Source organism: Biomphalaria glabrata, chromosome 1, assembly GCF_947242115.1.
Source record: "Biomphalaria glabrata chromosome 1, xgBioGlab47.1, whole genome shotgun sequence".
In the NCBI taxonomy this organism is placed as follows: Eukaryota; Metazoa; Mollusca; class Gastropoda; family Planorbidae; genus Biomphalaria; species Biomphalaria glabrata.
The window spans coordinates 61,158,250-61,178,303 of record NC_074711.1 but is presented as its reverse complement, the minus strand read 5'-3'; the positions used below and the strand labels follow the sequence as shown (position 1 = coordinate 61,178,303).

At 42.1% G+C, this 20,054-nt stretch overlaps 1 protein-coding gene across 11 annotated transcripts in view; it reads left to right on the top strand.

Moving 5' to 3' along the window:
- Nucleotides 1–20,054, top strand: part of LOC106061562 (adenylate cyclase type 5-like) — a 143,502-nt gene that overhangs the window by 20,373 nt on the left and 103,075 nt on the right. The window contains exon 1 of one of the 11 annotated variants that reach the window (XM_056005935.1): nucleotides 16,225–17,096. The exons of 9 other annotated variants lie outside the window; for them this stretch is intronic. The gene's annotated coding sequence lies outside the window, so the exon portion shown is untranslated. Of the gene's footprint in view, nucleotides 1–16,224; nucleotides 17,097–19,555; nucleotides 19,894–20,054 lie in introns of those variants that run through there. One more of the 11 variants, XM_056005944.1, reaches the window with a different exon arrangement.

The following is a 20,054-nucleotide window of genomic DNA, read 5'->3' as shown; positions in this document are numbered from 1 at the left end:
TTTCTTTCCACCTCCATTCTATACCCATTTCTTTCCACCGCCACTCTATACCCATTTCTTTCCACCTCCACTCTATACCCATTTCTTTCCACCTCCACTCTATACCCATTTCTTTCCACCTCCACTCTATACCCATTTCGCTCCACCTCCACTCTATACCCATTTCGCTCCACCTCCACTCTATACCCATTTCTTTCCACCTCCACTCTATACCCATTTCTTTCCACCTCCACTCTATACCCATTTCTTTCCACCGCCACTCTATACCCATTTCGCTCCACCTCCACTCTATACCCATTTCGCTCCACCTCCACTCTATACCCATTTCTTTCCACCTCCACTCTATACCCATTTCTTTCCACCTCCACTCTATACCCATTTCTTTCCACCTCTACTCTATACCCATTTCTTTCCACCTCCACTCTATACCCATTCCTTTCCACCTCCACTCTATACCCATTTCGCTCCACCTCCACTCTAAACCCATTTCGCTCCACCTCCACTCTATACCCATTTCGCTCCACCTCCACTCTATACCCATTTCGCTCCACCTCCGCTCTATACCCATTTCTTTCCACCTCCACTCTATACCCATTTCTTTCCACCTCCACTCTATACCCATTTCGCTCTACCGCCACTCTATACCCATTTCTTTCCACCTCCACTCTATACCCATTTCGCTCCACCTCCACTCTATACCCATTTCGCTCCACCTCCACTCTATACCCATTTCGCTCCACCTCCACTCTATACCCATTTCGCTCCACCTCCACTCTATACCCATTTTGCTCCACCTCCACTCTATACCCATTTCGCTCCACCTCCACTCTATACCCATTTCGCTCCACCTCCGCTCTATACCCATTTCTTTCCACCTCCACTCTATACCCATTTCTTTCCACCTCCACTCTATACCCATTTCGCTCCACCTCCACTCTATACCCATTTCGCTCCACCTCCACTCTATACCCATTTCGCTCCACCGCCACTCTATACCCATTTCTTTCCACCTCCACTCTATACCCATTTCTTTCCACCTCCACTCTATACCCATTTCTTTCCACCGCCACTCTATACCCATTTCGCTCTACCGCCACTCTATACCCATTTCGCTCCACCTCCACTCTATACCCATTTCTTTCCACCTCCACTCTATACCCATTTCGCTCCACCTCCACTCTATACCCATTTCTTTCCACCTCCACTCTATACCCATTTCTTTCCACCTCCACTCTATACCCATTTCTTTCCACCTCCACTCTATACCCATTTCGCTCTACCGCCACTCTATACCCATTTCGCTCCACCTCCACTCTATACCCATTTCTTTCCACCTCCACTCTATACCCATTTCTTTCCACCTCCACTCTATACCCATTTCGCTCCACCTCCAATCTATACCCATTTCTTTCCACCTCCACTCTATACCCATTTCTTTCCACCTCCACTCTATACCCATTTCTTTCCACCTCCACTCTATACCCATTTCGCTCCACCTCCAATCTATACCCATTTCTTTCCACCTCCACTCTATACCCATTTCTTTCCACCTCCACTCTATACCCATTTCTTTCCACCTCCACTCTATACCCATTTCGCTCCACCTCCAATCTATACCCATTTCTTTCCACCTCCAATCTATACCCATTTCTTTCCACCTCCACTCTATACCCATTTCTTTCCACCTCCACTCTATACCCATTTCGCTCCACCTCCACTCTATACCCATTTCTTTCCACCTCCACTCTATACCCATTTCGCTCCACCTCCAATCTATACCCATTTCTTTCCACCTCCACTCTATACCCATTTCTTTCCACCTCCACTCTATACCCATTTCTTTCCACCTCCACTCTATACCCATTTCTTTCCACCTCCACTCTATACCCATTTCTTTCCACCTCCACTCTATACCCATTTCTTTCCACCTCCACTCTATACCCATTTCGCTCCACCTCCACTCTATACCCATTTCTTTCCACCTCCACTCTATACCCATTTCTTTCCACCTCCACTCTATACCCATTTCGCTCTACCGCCACTCTATACCCATTTCGCTCCACCTCCACTCTATACCCATTTCTTTCCACCTCCACTCTATACCCATTTCTTTCCACCTCCACTCTATACCCATTTCGCTCCACCTCCAATCTATACCCATTTCGCTCCACCTCCACTCTATACCCATTTCGCTCCACCTCCACTCTATACCCATTTCTTTCCACCTCCACTCTATACCCATTTCTTTCCACCTCCACTCTATACCCATTTCGCTCCACCGCCACTCTATACCCATTTCGCTCCACCTCCACTCTATACCCATTTCTTTCCACGTCCACTCTATACCCATTTCGCTCCACCTCCACTCTATACCCATTTCGCTCCACCTCCACTCTATACCCATTTCGCTCCACCGCCACTCTATACCCATTTCTTTCCACCTCCACTCTATACCCATTTCTTTCCACCTCCACTCTATACCCATTTCTTTCCACCTCCACTCTATACCCATTTCGCTCTACCGCCACTCTATACCCATTTCGCTCCACCTCCACTCTATACCTATTTCTTTCCACCTCCACTCTATACCCATTTCTTTCCACCTCCACTCTATACCCATTTCGCTCCACCGCCACTCTATACCCATTTCTCTCCACCTCCACTCTATACCCATTTCTTTCCACCTCCACTCTATACCCATTTCTTTCCACCTCCACTCTATACCCATTTCTTTCCACCTCCACTCTATACCCATTTCGCTCCACCTCCACTCTATACCCATTTCTTTCCACCTCCACTCTATACCCATTTCGCTCCACCTCCACTCTATACCCATTTCTTTCCACCTCCACTCTATACCCATTTCTTTCCACCTCCACTCTATACCCATTTCTTTCCACCTCCACTCTATACCCATTTCGCTCCACCTCCACTCTATACCCATTTCTTTCCACCTCCACTCTATACCCATTTCGCTCCACCTCCACTCTATACCCATTTCTTTCCACCTCCACTCTATACCCATTTCTTTCCACCTCCACTCTATACCCATTTCTTTCCACCTCCACTCTATACCCATTTCGCTCCACCTCCACTCTATACCCATTTCTTTCCACCTCCACTCTATACCCATTTCTTTCCACCTCCACTCTATACCCATTTCGCTCTACCTCCACTCTATACCCATTTCTTTCCACCTCCACTTTATACCCATTTCTTTCCACCTCCACTCTATACCCATTTCTTTCCACCTCCACTCTATACCCATTTCTTTCCACCTCCACTCTATACCCATTTCTTTCCACCTCCACTCTATACCCATTTCGCTCTACCGCCACTCTATACCCATTTCTTTCCACCTCCACTCTATACCCATTTCTTTCCACCTCCACTCTATACCCATTTCGCTCCACCTCCACTCTATACCCATATCTTTCCACCTCCACTCTATACCCATTTCTTTCCACCGCCACTCTATACCCATTTCTTTCCACCTCCACTCTATACCCATTTCGCTCCACCTCCACTCTATACCCATTTCGCTCCACCTCCACTCTATACCCATTTCTTTCCACCTCCACTCTATACCCATTTCTTTCCACCTCCACTCTATACCCATTTCGCTCTACCGCCACTCTATACCCATTTCTTTCCACCTCCACTCTATACCCATTTCTTTCCACCTCCACTCTATACCCATTTCGCTCCACCTCCACTCTATACCCATATCTTTCCACCTCCACTCTATACCCATTTCTTTCCACCGCCACTCTATACCCATTTCTTTCCACCTCCACTCTATACCCATTTCGCTCCACCTCCACTCTATACCCATTTCGCTCCACCTCCACTCTATACCCATTTCGCTCCACCTCCACTCTATACCCATTTCGCTCCACCTCCACTCTATACCCATTTCGCTCCACCTCCACTCTATACCCATTTCGCTCCACCTCCACTCTATACCCATTTCGCTCCACCTCCACTCTATACCCATTTCTTTCCACCTCCACTCTATACCCATTTCGCTCCACCTCCACTCTATACCCATTTCTTTCCACCTCCACTCTATACCCATTTCTTTCCACCTCCACTCTATACCCATTTCTTTCCACCTCCACTCTATACCCATTTCGCTCCACCTCCACTCTATACCCATTTCTTTCCACCTCCACTCTATACCCATTTCTTTCCACCTCCACTCTATACCCATTTCGCTCTACCTCCACTCTATACCCATTTCTTTCCACCTCCACTTTATACCCATTTCTTTCCACCTCCACTCTATACCCATTTCTTTCCACCTCCACTCTATACCCATTTCTTTCCACCTCCACTCTATACCCATTTCTTTCCACCTCCACTCTATACCCATTTCGCTCTACCGCCACTCTATACCCATTTCTTTCCACCTCCACTCTATACCCATTTCTTTCCACCTCCACTCTATACCCATTTCGCTCCACCTCCACTCTATACCCATATCTTTCCACCTCCACTCTATACCCATTTCTTTCCACCGCCACTCTATACCCATTTCTTTCCACCTCCACTCTATACCCATTTCGCTCCACCTCCACTCTATACCCATTTCGCTCCACCTCCACTCTATACCCATTTCGCTCCACCTCCACTCTATACCCATTTCGCTCCACCTCCACTCTATACCCATTTCGCTCCACCTCCACTCTATACCCATTTCGCTCCACCTCCACTCTATACCCATTTCGCTCCACCTCCGCTCTATACCCATTTCGCTCCACCGCCGCTCTATACCTATTTCGCTCCACCTCCACTCTATACCCATTTCTTTCCACCTCCGCTCTATACCCATTTCTTTCCACCTCCACTCTATACCCATTTCGCTCCACCTCCACTCTATACCCATTTCGCTCCACCTCCACTCTATACCCATTTCGCTCCACCTCCACTCTATACCCATTTCGCTCCACCTCCGCTCTATACCCATTTCGCTCCACCGCCGCTCTATACCTATTTCGCTCCACCTCCACTCTATACCCATTTCTTTCCACCTCCGCTCTATACCCATTTCTTTCCACCTCCACTCTATACCCATTTCGCTCCACCTCCACTCTATACCCATTTCGCTCCACCTCCACTCTATACCCATTTCGCTCCACCTCCGCTCTATACCCATTTCGCTCCACCGCCACTCTATACCCATTTCGCTCCACCGCCATTCTCGGGCACGACATGGCCTAAATTGTGCCGATGTGCCAAAAAACTCAAAACTCAAACTCCGCCGCCATTCTATTTCCATTTTGTGTCCACTTTTTTTTATCACCTCTTCTATTTTCTTCCACGCCAACCCCCCACTGCCACCTCCCTTTTTTTTAAAGTTCAAAACTTGCCCTCTGACCCGTAACATTGATCTCGCCTCTCCATTCTCTTGTATGCCTCCCCCCCCTTCTCTCAACTTTCAATGTTGTAGCGCTTTCACCTTCATTGAATCCTTTACAACGGTTAGCATTAGCTTTAGTCTGATAGGGCAGATAACTCTTACCAAGCAATAGGAACTAGTCCTACGCCTTTCAACCCGTTCTGTTTTACCAAGCTTAGATCAACTCGTGGATTAAGTATGAACAACACATTTATTTAGACGTTGGACTACACTGACTTGTTAGTTGAAGGCAGAACGATCAACACAGCCTATAGAGCAACAGACAATATCTTTCTAAATGTTAGTAGCTCTTGCATGCCCCGTTCATGACAAGCTACATGCACTAAACCCTGGTTAGGTAAATAGCTTATTTGGCTTTGTCTCCATGGTCCAGGTTAAAATAAAAGTATTGTTTCACTAACATAAATAATTGGTTCTCATTTCGATAGCAATTTTACTAACTTGCTACATGCGTCAAGTTTTACATTTAGACATGGAATAGTGATTAAGAAAACAGATAATCCAACAATTTTTATATTTAATAATGTTATGGGTGGACCCGTCGGGACCGACTGAGTTTGTTTGATAACACAAACTCACATTGTTATCTTGTCGTTAAGAATGTTAAGATCGTTTAGGTTTGCATTAGGTTTTCAGAGTTTGTGTGCTTGGGTTTCAGTTTAGTAGGTTGTACGCTTTATTGCAGCAAGAATGTAGACATAGCTTAGTTGAGTTTAGTTTTTTTTCATTTAGTTGGTTCGTTGGCTTAAAATGTCCTAGGTTTGGAGTCTTGTCAAGTCTCAACTCAAATGTCTGGGCTGTTTTAAATTCAAATTGAATACATTGGTATGTACAACTAGCTTCCACTGTTAATGACTTTGTCCATTAGTTAAATGAGAGTCTATATTGTATAAGAGCTTTCATTCGAATACACTAGTGTGAGACATACGAAATATGGGGAGTTTCCCTTCGTTTACGTCAGTATCAATTGAAAACAAAATGACTAAATAAATTGATCACTTGAACTAGGCTACCAATCAAGTCCCATCTATGTCAGGTTTTACGTCGATAAATGTTGATCAGGGTCACGCTGTCATATGAAATACAAAGCGATTCCCGAAGTCTGATTCCGAATATCCTATTCTTAGTAAGTATACATAAGTAAATAAGCCTAACTTCTGGACACTTCTGGTTATATTCAGATCGAAACCATATGATAAACCCTATTATACCACTGAAGAATTTGACTAGGCTATCGAACTTTTGGAAAGAAACAATGCTTTGAGAATACCAAAATCCATTTGCTAAGCATATTATCGATGCAGTCGGTATAGTTCATATTTAACTATAGTAGCCCAAATCTTCTTCTGCTCCATTGACCGTATTCTGATAGGAAACCTGTCAAAACGTAGGATCATTTTTTTTCAAGTTTTGGACTCAAGAACCTCCTCAGTTCATATTGTGATCTTCATTGAATATTTTGCAATGCTTTTGAAGTTCACGTAGCTCTGCTAATTACTTGACAGTTTGGTTCGTTTTAGTATTCTTGCATTTTGTTTTGGTTTTATTTTTGTTAAAAGGGAAACACATTCACTCTGCTTCGTTCGACTCTAGTCGCTGCTATTATCGGCATTTCTTGTATCGAGCCGACTATATTTAGTAAGTGGGTGTACATTTCTTTTTTTTTAAAGCAGATTATTTGTTTGGGCCAGATGTTGGATGGATCAATTTTGCAACATGGTTAAGGCGACCTGATTCTGATAAAGCAGGGCATTTTGACATACGCTTAGTCGACTCAATGTTCTCTCATTGCCCACATTGTCCAACAACATCAAATTTAATTATTATTATTTAATGATCGGGTTTTGACCGCACTTTCTGGTCCTGATAGCTCGGCCTTATAGATGGGAATAGAGATCGAGATCTTCTTATCATTCTTGTAACATTAAAAATGAAGCTTTGTCAACTTTATGGTCATGTAACAGTCTGGAACATTTCCCGTCCAATACATTTCCCACCCTTCCCCATACAGCTGTCAAACATCTTGAATATTATCTTGATTAGTGTAGACTAGGAATTGTGTAAGATACATCCCTGGTAATATACTTTTTGTACTATTTAAGTGTTATAGTGTTGTAAGCCTACAGTAACATTCATCGTGTTCTAAGTCTGCAGTAACATTCATTGTGCAATAACATTGTGCAGTAACATTCATTGTGTTACAAGCCTATAGGAACACTCATTTTGTGTGAATAACATCCAATATAGTATTTGCATGCACTTACATTCATAATTTGGTATCATTCATTGTTACAAACCTTCAGTAACATTAATTGTGTTATACACTTGCAGTAACATTCATTGTGTTACAAACCTGAAGTAACTCCATTTCTCCGCACAGACATGTTTTATATGAACTTGTATTGATTTGTGCAATGTAAACTTCAGAATGGTTGTGATTTGTGATGCGTGTATGTGTTGGCCAATCATCACTTTGAAATTAAATACGTGTCCATATCACACAAAAGCACAAGCTCCGAGTTTCCCGCTCTTACTGTGTACATTCAAACAGTCTGTTGCACTCACACACACACACGCGCGCGTGCGTAAACATGTAGTGCTTTTCTCATTTTGCTTTAATACCTAGGCACATTAAACTGTCTAGGTCAGATGTCGTAGTGCAGACATGTGACAGGCCTATTCTTGGCTGTGGTAGTGCAGACACGTGACAGGCCTATTCTTAGCTGTGGTAGTGCAGACACGTGACAGGCCTATTCTTAGCTGTGGTAGTGCAGACATGTGACAGACCTATTCTTGGCTGTGGTAGTGCAGACATGTGACAGACCTATTCTTGGGTGTGGTAGTGCAGACACGTGATAGGCCTATTCTTGGCTGTGGTAGTGCAGACATGTGACAGACCTATTCTTGGCTGTGGTAGTGCAGACATGTGACAGACCTATTCTTGGCTGTGGTAGTGCAGACATGTGACAGACCTATTCTTGGGTGTGGTAGTGCAGACATGTGACAGACCTATTCTTAGCTGTGGTAGTGCAGACACGTGACAGGCCTATTCTTAGCTGTGGTAGTGCAGACATGTGACAGACCTATTCTTGGCTGTGGTAGTGCAGACACGTGATAGGCCTATTCTTGGCTGTGGTAGTGCAGACATGTGACAGACCTATTCTTGGCTGTGGTAGTGCAGACATGTGACAGACCTATTCTTGGCTGTGGTAGTGCAGACATGTGACAGACCTATTCTTGGCTGTGGTAGTGCAGACATGTGACAGGCCTATTCTTGGGTGTGGTAGTGCAGACATGTGACAGACCTATTCTTAGCTGTGGTAGTGCAGACACGTGACAGGCCTATTCTTAGCTGTGGTAGTGCAGACATGTGACAGACCTATTCTTGGCTGTGGTAGTGCAGACATGTGACAGGCCTATTCTTGGCTGTGGTAGTGCAGACATGTGACAGACCTATTCTTGGCTGTGGTAGTGCAGACATGTGACAGACCTATTCTTGGCTGTGGTAGTGCAGACATGTGACAGACCTATTCTTGGCTGTGGTAGTGCAGACATGTGACAGACCTATTCTTGGCTGTGGTAGTGCAGACATGTGACAGGCCTATTCTTGGGTGTGGTAGTGCAGACACGTGATAGGCCTATTCTTGGCTCTGGTAGTGCAGACACGTGACAGGCCTATTCTTGGCTGTGGTAGTGCAGACACGTGACAGGCCTATTCTTGGCTGTGGTAGTGCAGACATGTGACAGGCCTATTCTTAGCTGTGGTAGTGCAGACACGTGACAGGCCTATTCTTAGCTGTGGTAGTGCAGACATGTGACAGACCTATTCTTGGCTGTGGTAGTGCAGACATGTGACAGGCCTATTCTTGGCTGTGGTAGTGCAGACATGTGACAGGCCTATTCTTAGCTGTGGTAGTGCAGACATGTGACAGGCCTATTCTTAGCTGTGGTAGTGCAGACATGTGACAGGCCTATTCTTGGCTGTGGTAGTGCAGACACGTGACAGGCCTATTCTTGGCTGTGGTAGTGCAGACACGTGACAGGCCTATTCTTGGGTGTGGTAGTGCAGACACGTGATAGGCCTATTCTTGGCTGTGGTAGTGCAGACACGTGACAGGCCTATTCTTGGCTGTGGTAGTGCAGACACGTGACAGGCCTATTCTTGGCTGTGGTAGTGCAGACATGTGACAGGCCTATTCTTAGCTGTGGTAGTGCAGACACGTGACAGGCCTATTCTTAGCTGTGGTAGTGCAGACATGTGACAGACCTATTCTTGGCTGTGGTAGTGCAGACATGTGACAGGCCTATTCTTGGCTGTGGTAGTGCAGACATGTGACAGGCCTATTCTTAGCTGTGGTAGTGCAGACATGTGACAGGCCTATTCTTAGCTGTGGTAGTGCAGACATGTGACAGGCCTATTCTTGGCTGTGGTAGTGCAGACACGTGACAGGCCTATTCTTGGCTGTGGTAGTGCAGACACGTGACAGGCCTATTCTTGGCTGTGGTAGTGCAGACATGTGACAGGCCTATTCTTGGCTGTGGTAGTGCAGACACGTGACAGACCTATTCTTGGCTGTGGTAGTGCAGACACGTGAGAGGCCTATTCTTGGCTGTGGTAGTGCAGACATGTGACAGGCCTATTCTTGGGTGTGGTAGTGCAGACACGTGATAGGCCTATTCTTGGCTGTGGTAGTGCAGACACGTGACAGGCCTTTTCTTGGCTGTGGTAGTGCAGACACGTGACAGGCCTATTCTTGGCTGTGGTAGTGCAGACACGTGACAGACCTATTCTTGGCTGTGGTAGTGCAGACACGTGACAGGCCTATTCTTGGCTGTGGTAGTGCAGACACGTGACAGACCTATTCTTGGCTGTGGTAGTGCAGACACGTGATAGGCCTATTCTTTGCTGTGGTAGTGCAGACACGTGACAGGCCTATTCTTGGCTGTGGTAGTGCAGACACGTGACAGACCTATTCTTGGCTGTGGTAGTGCAGACACGTGATAGGCCTAATATTGGCTGTGGTAGTGCAGACACGTGATAGGCCTATTCTTGGCTGTGGTAGTGCAGACACGTGACAGGCCTATTCTTGGCTGTGGTAGTGCAGACACGTGACAGGCCTATTCTTGGCTGCGGTAGTGCAGACACGTGATAGGCCTTTTCTTGGCTGTGGTAGTGCAGACACGTGACAGACCTATTCTTGGCTGTGGTAGTGCAGACACGTGACAGACCTATTCTTGGCTGTGGTAGTGCAGACACGTGACAGACCTATTCTTGGCTGTGGTAGTGCAGACACGTGACAGGCCTATTCTTGGCTGTGGTAGTGCAGACACGTGACAGGCCTATTCTTGGCTGCGGTAGTGCAGACACGTGATAGGCCTATTCTTGGCTGCGGTAGTGCAGACACGTGATAGGCCTATTCTTGGCTGTGGTAGTGCAGACATGTGACAGGCCTATTCTTGGCTGTGGTAGTGCAGACATGTGACAGGCCTATTCTATGCTGTGGTAGTGCAGACACGTGTCAGGCCTATTCTTGGCTGTGGTAGTGCAGACACGTGATAGGCCTATTCTTTGCTGTGGTAGTGCAGACACGTGATAGGCCTGTTATTTACTATTTTGCTTTTAAAGATACGAGCAAACGTTTTTAAAACGCACTACCTAAAGAAAGAGAACAGATGCACAATTTTAGTAAGCACGAAAGCACTGAAAGTAATTCACAAGCATATGCAACATTATTTCACTTGCATAATTGCATCATAGATACATAGGTATATATTTTGTATATTAAATTTATTTGTTTTAGCATGAAGCGATCGGGCCTACGACGGCGCTAGGGAGGTGCATGCAATTCTTGTGTGAATTGTTATCTCAGCTTAAGGCCCTAAAGAGGAACTTTTGAGATTTGTGTCACTTAAAAGACATAAGCGTTCAGTAGATATTTTGCAAATGTTGAAACTGGAAGCTTCCAAAAAGCATCCAATTCTATTAGAAAAATATTGCCTTGAATGAAACAAATAAAGCGAAAAGTCTGACAAATGCAAGAAATAGATAGGTCGTTACTTTGAAAGAAAAAAAACCCACTGGTTTGAGAAACGATGCTGAAATAATTGTGCATTATTGCGTTCGTTTTATTTGTATTATTTCCTTATTTGAATGTTAAAGGGCATCTCTATATTTTTAGCATGTATAACATTTCTCTCCCTTGACTTTTGGGCTTTGGGCCTGAGAATATTGTTCGTATAAAACAGACGATACTCATTAAACAGTATCGCCTGAGAATATTGTTCGTATAGAACAGACGATACTCATTAAACAGTATCGCCTGGGAATATTGTTGGTATAAAGCAGACGATACTCATTAAACAGTATCGATCTGTAAATTTATATTTGTTGTTTCACGGCATGGAGCGCTGTGAACACGGTGGTTCCCCCGGACATCAAGAGACTGCATTGACTCCACGAGATATTCTTTAGCTTCATGATCCTTAGAGTTCAAGGTACGGGATTGAACAAGGTTATGTTGCTGAGCCAAAACGTACGAGTGCAAGTCCCTGTGGAGGTTTTATAGTTCACCAGAGATTTACAAGCTCCTCCAAAAAAGGTTTGTGCGACAAGCGTTTTGCTGCATAATAAGTTTCAGAAATTCTTAAGAAATTCATTCTTGTGGCAATACACTCTTTTCTTCTAGTAAGAAGATCGCAGGTCAAATTAAATTAACTTCAAAAGGGATCAAACTGGCCGGTACTGAAGTAAAAGAGATTTTCGAGGATGTAGAGCATGTCATTGTGGCATGAGTTTGATCCTATTCATGCTCAGCACAAGATGTCTACTGCCACTCTTTTTAATGGGAAGGACTTGCTAAGACCCTAAGCTATTAAAGACATGGGCGGGCCTTTGAACGAAATATGTTCTACTTGCTCTTTTTTCAAGATGATAGAAAATATCCCTGTAACTGTTTTTTGTGGCCCCCAAGTTAGCTGGGGCCCTAAGCTCTATAGACATGTCCATACTTTGCATCAGGAGGAGAAGTAAAGCAGTTGATTGTTGTCTTGGTGTCTTCGTAGAAGTAGTAGGTCTCGGAAATTAGTGACCTTCGGTTCTTGACCTTCATTTTTGGAACTTAATAAATTTCATTCAACGACAAGGCTCCATGGTGACATTTAAAAAGTAAAGTTAAGTGTCCTTTTGAGACTTTGCGATCTACAGGGCATCTGTTTCTTTGGCCGACTGTAAATGAGGGTGTCATACGGCCAGCACAACGACCGACCGCTTTTACTTTCCCTAACTAATGTCAGGTACCCATTAGAGTTGTAGTGTCTCAGGGGCGTATTAAAAAACCCGAAATTCAAAATCCTAGCCTTTACCTAGATTCGAACCAGATATCCTTAGTCTTAAGTCCAAGCGCTTTATCACTCCGCTTCCCTGCCCGACATGTTGAGATTTGGGGATATTCTAAAACATCGCGATACTATATATATGTTCATATTTCCGAATCGTTTATTTGTGGGATCAATATCCTCTTTTTAGGTTTGTTCTTTTTTTTAACCCCCAGCCAGTCCTTAAAACAACAATCCCACATTAAGATATCATATGTAAATGAAATATTTTGTTTAGAATATCGATCTGTTCATTTAGCTAGAATTTGATATCAACTTGACATATCGATTTCTTATTAAAAATCCTTTCAAGCTATGTAGCAACAATTGAGGCATCATCATTTCCTTTGCCGGGATATTGTGACGCTACGTTAGAAATAATTGTATGTTTTTATTATTGGCTGTCACCACAGTCGTTTTTGAATCCTACAGAAACCTTTTAAAAATTAAACATTTTTTTTCATTATTTTTTTTAAATCGATATTTGTGCTCATTAATGATCCTGAAATTAGCAAATTGCTAACCGACTTAACATAATACTGTAGATACAGTCGAATCCAGTTAATCGGACCATCCGTTGTTTTTTTTTTCGGATGGAACCCTAAGATACCGAAATAATTCCTATCAAACAACTGAATTAGTTTAATTGTACCTGCCGATTATTAGGACCAAAATGATTGCGTCCCGATGTGGTCCGATTAACCGAATTGGACGGTATAAAAGCATATTAGCCTTTAAGGTAAAGGATAAGTCTCTATAACCCTTAAACATTTAAAAGTTCCAGCATGGATTGAAACTTCGAGTTGGCTTCGTGTAGGCCATTTTACTTATCCCTGCAGAAACATGAGTGAAGCCACTCCCCTTGTAAGGGTGTTGGGGGGGGGGGTAGAACGAAGGGAATATCAAGTTTTAGCCCACAATCTTGATTGACTAGAAACCTGTTTCTTGAAGAATATCTAATGGTCTAACGATACGGTTACTGTGTTCGAAGTGAAACTTATGTTTTTAAATCGGAAGTAATTACACGTTTTGAAATTAACAAAACAAAATATAGATTTGCTCATGTAGTGAAATCAGATGGCTGAAATAGTTTGCTGAAATAGCTGGAACTTGTCTAGGATTTGCCCACAAATATTAGGTTGAAATCATCGGAAATAGCAATGGATTTTCTTAATTTATATTTCAGAAAGAAAAAACAAACACAGTTCTTAACTGAAGACATATTTTTGTTAGCCTAAATTAAAATGACGTCGTGTCTGTGATGTCGAAGACAGTGTCTCTCCCACCACTTCCTGTCTCTGTGACATCCTGCTCGTGAATTGAAATTTAGTGCGTCATTCCTTGACAGCCATTTTGTGCAGAGAATCTCGTTAATTAATAGGGCATCAAGTTTTCAAATAGCGTAGTAATATGGGCTTGCAGACGATAATGGTTCTCTTGGGACTTCTTGGAAGGCATCAAGCATGAATGCGTTTGTTTCTTTAAAAAAAAAAAAAACTTCATTAATCAATGTATCCATCCATACAGCTATCTATCTATCTATCTATCTATCTATCTATCTATCTATCTATCTATCTATCTATCTATCTATCTATCTATCTATCTATCTATCTATCTATCTATCTATCCACCCCTCCGTTCTTCAGTCTCTCTGTCTGTCCGTTCGTCTATCTTTCCGTCCGTTCGTCTGTCTGTCTCTTCGTCTTTCTGTCTGTTCTTCTGTCTTTCTGTCCTACCATCCATCGATCTATCTCTCCCTTCTACCTTTTTTCCATCCATCCATGCCGATCACAGTCTTACAACCTTAGCGCGCTCTGCCGAATGAACTGGTATCGTTTACCTTTAGCTTTGCACTGTGTTACAAATAAACATTACACTACAGGCGGAGCTTACCTTTAAGGAGAGCATTGCAACTCTTATTGTTTGCTAAGAATATCAATCAATACACCTGTGTGTGTGAGTTCGCAGAAACAATTCTTTGTGTGTGTGTTTGTGTGTGTGTGTGTGTGTGTGTGTGTGTGTGTAGTAAGACGTATGACAAAGTGTAATTTAATATTTTATTGAGTTCTATCGAGTTTCGCCACCTGTCATATAAGGTAACACCATTGAGTCCTATGTCATAGCTTCCTAATGAATCGCTGTGTCTTTTCTAACTCCAAAGTCTATTGTGTATTGGGTCTGACCACATTGACAATTCTGTCCTGAAAATTATATATTACATCAAGTCGTCTTATGTAGGAACAGATCAATATGTATTTGTGTTTTAACTCGATCAACTTTCCTCTCACACCGTTCTCTCTCTCTCTCTCTGTCTTGTCTCTCTCTGTCTCTCCCTCTCTGTCTGTCCCTCTCTTTCTGTTTCTCTCTGTCTTTCTGTCTCTCTCTATCTATCTCTCTATCTCTCTCTCTCTCTCTCTTCTCTCATTTCTCTCTCTCCCTCTCTCTCTCTCTCTCTGTATATATATATACACACTGGTAACTTCTAATAGGTCTTAATAGGTTGCCCATGCCCATTTAGGATCGGAAAGTGACGCAATTTGGTTGAAGTCACAGTTTTGATCAGACCGGCACACACACACACACAACTTTATGAGCAGACATTTAGTCACTGGTTTAACAGTTTATGAGTTACGAGTTTCTTTATAACTTTTTAAAATAGTTTTTTTTAGTATGGAAACTCCGGCCTGAGCGGAATGCTTTAGTGATGCAAACTAGATAGTAATAAATATAATAAAATAATAACAATCTGTATTATCCACAAGGACATTTGTCTTACAATTTGTGCGTGACACCAAACAAAACAAAATATACATTCACATTAGACTCACTCAAAAGTTGCATGTTAAATGTTTATATTAGATAATTGAATTGTATTGAATGACCTAATTACCAGGGGAACAAAGGAGTTTTTATGTCATTGTCTTTGTAAGAGGTGTCTTGTATCTCCTTTTGCATAGTAACATCACACAATCCTGACCAACAGGGTGTTTTTCTTAATTCTAAACTCTATTTAGCTTTCTTTTGAATTTTTATCTCAAAATGTAGCCCAAATGTTGTTGTTTTTTTTTGTTTTTTGTTTTTTTTTACCAATAAACATTCTAGGGGTATGTAGTGTAGAGTTAGATTTATTACAAAGCTTATATCAACTCACTCTGTCTGGTACAATTTTTTTACATGTTATTTCTCGGATCAAGTTGAAACTGTACACAATTATTTGTATACGCATCTAGCAAAACATGAATCAATAAAAAAAAATTAACCAATTAGTTAATTAATTATTTGTATTTTTTATATAGAAAAAGGGGAAAGAAAGCTACTTATTGAAAAGCTGTGGCTGTATAATGTAGAGCTATTTCCCTTATTACGTTTTGCACACTCGAATCAAGTTAAAATTTTGCATAATTATTCATAGTCGATGCGGGGAAGAACCACTGGGTCACTGCCATATATCTCACTAATGCAACATTTACCTCTCCTTTTTGTGTATAAAACAAAATTAATTAATTAATTAAAATGATTAAATAATTGTTTAGTTGTTTTTTTTATTAATTAAGTCATATATTATCTTCGACTATGAATAATTGTGCAAAATTTAAACTTGATCAGAGAAAGGGGAGAAGAAAAAAAAGTGTAAAGAAATCCACCCAGATAAACAGATATAAGCTTTATAACAAAGGATTGTTACAAACGTATTGTGAATCTTAAAGCATTCAAATTCACCTTGGCTATGCGACTAACTGCTTGGATATGTAACGAATAGACTCACGCATCGTTAGCACATTTAAAAAAAAACTTGATTGAATTCATTGTTTAGAAAAACTTATTTCTTGCTCATGGGACTTCAGTGTTAAAGGGAAAAAAAAAAAGAGGACTTTTTTGAGGGTTGGGGATATAAAGTTTGGTTACCTAGGGACACACTTATGTAAAGGAGGGGTGAGATGGACTACCAGGCAGACAATAAGAGGCGAGGTCGTAGGAACTCATACCAGCACAGACAAAGCGCCAGTGTTTTTAGTGTCAGAGAGTCTCCGTTTGTCCGAGGCTGCTTCTCCCTCCAGCGTACACCAGCCTCGCCCGCCTCGGCCCCGAGTCCGTCACTAGATTGTAGTCACCGGCTCTCCCCTTCCACCCCTTCCCTAGGGTAGACGCTCACTCAGCTAATCCGCTGCATGACGCTCGGGGTTACTTTAACTGCCCGGTAAAATTTAGCTTTTTAAATTTAAATCTCCCCGGCGAAAGCCCCCATTAGAGCCAGTTGTATTTCAGTGAGTTGGCTAACTACACGACGGGGAACTGAGGGGTGAGTATTAATTAGTGTCATTTGGATTTCGATATATATATATATATATATATATAATCACACACACACACATAAATTTACTTAGTATCATATTTGTAATAAATAACAATTAAAGTAGCATAAGAAATAAACACAAACAAACGAAGCTAAAATCTAAGAGAGAAGTCTGACATTTTGTAGGTCTACCTTTTCTTGAAGAGCATTCTAATGTGTTTTGTTCCGTTCACAATCAATCAGGTTTTGGCTGAACTATACACTTGATGTCTCTTACTTGTAATTAGAAATGGGAAATTATCATTTATTATTGAAATACAGTGTTTGACATTTTAATATTTTTATTAATCTCTACAGCTTTGCTTTTAAGAACGCGTTCTGTTTACTATATAAAAAAAATGCATTGACTTGAATTATCTGATGAACCCTAAGAGATAGTATTGATTTTAATAGAGCAAAGGGCATTGGATGTCAATACCAATTTGAATCATGGCACATATACACTGGTAGGGCAGAGTTACTTTTTGTAAGACTCTGGATTGATGCATTTTAGTGACGCTTACATGTAATATTTCCTATTGAGACAGACATTTATGGTAATAGAGTAGCTCTTGCTCCAAGTACAAATGGCATTATCATTAAATTGACTTTATGTAGCTCTCATTAAGATTGGACACATGTCATGTCTTTGGATGTACAAGGTGCAATTGTTTCCGGACTACTACATGTTAATTTTATAGCATAGCTGCATGTTACATGTCATCGGCATAAGATTGTTTTACTAACAAGGTTACAAAAGACAGTTTGTGTGGAAACACAAACTCAAAATCGGCCCCCGAAGAGGTCCACCCAGGCAGGCTTCAATATTTTCAGAAAGAACATCCAAATGAAATTATATCAAAGACAAATGAGAGATAGGAATGGAGAAAGAGGTTAACAGATCTTGTGTAGTGCCCCAACGGTCCCGCAGATCAAAGGATAGGTGTAAGTGAATGTAAAGTTAGATGTGAACCTGGCCTAACTAGTTCCCCTTTTAGACCTTGTGGTCTATAGGACAGACTATGTAAAGTTCATCTGTTTTTGTGGCCTACGGTTAGCGAGGGTGTCTTGTAGCCAGCACAACGACCAATCGCCTATACTTTTCCCCAACTAATGTCAGGTACCCATTAGAGCTGAGTGGACTCAGAGGCGCCCAAAGATTCCAAAGTTGAAAATCCCAGTCTTCACCAGGATTCGAACCCGGGACCCCCGGGATAAGTGGGTGACTGTCGCGACATTATAAAAGAGTAGTGGGTGACTGTCGCGAAATTATAAAAGAGTAGTGGGTGACTGTCGCGAAATTATAAAAGAGTAGTGGGTGACTGTCGCGACATTATAAAAGAGTAGTGGGTGACTGTCGCGACATTATAAAAGAGTAGTGGGTGACTGTCGCGAAATTATAAAAGAGTAGTGGGTGACTGTCGCGACATTATAAAAGAGTAGTGGGTGACTGTCGAGACATTATAAAAGAGTAGTGGGTGACTGTCGCGAAATTATAAAAGAGTAGTGGGTGACTGTCGCGACATTATAAAAGAGTAGTGGGTGACTGTCGAGACATTATAAAAGAGTAGTGGGTGACTGTCGCGAAATTATAAAAGAGTAGTGGGTGACTGTCGCGACATTATAAAAGAGTAGTGGGTGACTGTCGAGACATTATAAAAGAGTAGTGGGTGACTGTCGCGACATTATAAAAGAGTAGTGGGTGACTGTCGAGACATTATAAAAGAGTAGTGGGTGACTGTCGCGACATTATAAGACGTATTGATATTTTGAGAGGAGAGTCGTAACTAAACACTCACAGAACAATAGTGTACACTTTGATGGAAAGGGTCGTCATACTTTATCGATCTTCTTGGATAACTTCCATTTGGTTTCTGCTGGTCCGCGAGACTCAAACTAAACCTTCCTATGCGCCTGAAGACACCAGGGCTTGCGAAAAGACTCTGAGGTGATCATTGGAAGAAACATAGGCCGAAAGATATTTTGTATTTGACACATTATATCGAGAGCTGTTATGCCTTCACATTCAAGTCAACGAGTGTATGATCTGAATATCTGAATATCTGTCCCCCAGGGGCGGTTAACGGCGCGTGTCGAGTCATGCACCTTGGAAAGCGACCTGGTAAAGGAAGGGACACAAAGTACTTCCGTCATCTCTACCAATGCAGCACACGGTTCTAGCAGTGGATTGTTGTTATATCAAAGTCTCACAATGTTTACCTCATTTTAAAGTGTTTTCATTCCTAATATTGGAGCAATGGTTCTTACGAGGATTTACTCTTACACCTTCGACACACTTGTGAACATGCCATTTTGATTTTGCTGTAGATAATGAAATACAATGTATACCGTACAACATGTAGGGCATTAACTATGGATGTAAGCTCTATTCACAGTGTAGGCTTCTTTTTTTTTAACAAATCATCGGCTTTAAGAAAAAAAAAATTAATACTGTTTTGTATAAAAATATATATAGTTTATTACATCGCTTTGTCGTCGCCACTATGATCTGTTAATAGGCTAACAACTGTCAAAAAAACGCAAGCTTAAACTCTATGGTCATATCACAAGGTCTTCAGGGCTTGCATAGACATTCCTTCAGGGAACAGTACCAGAAAAAGATGAGGCAGAGAATGCGACGGGAAGACAACATAAAAAAATGGACAGGTTTGTCATTGGAACATTCTATCCAAGGCTAAAGACAGAGAAAGGCTGTCAACATATCTTGTGTGGTGCCCCAACTGTCTAACAGGGATATGTGAAGGTGAAGGACATCACTATGTTTTAATAATCTTATCTAGTTACTGCGGTACTTTGATGGTTCATTTAATTTGTAATCTTACTCTGTACTTATATGGTTAGCATTATTGTTGAGCTGTACATCACCACTCTATTCTTGAGCTATACATCACTCTATTCTTTAGC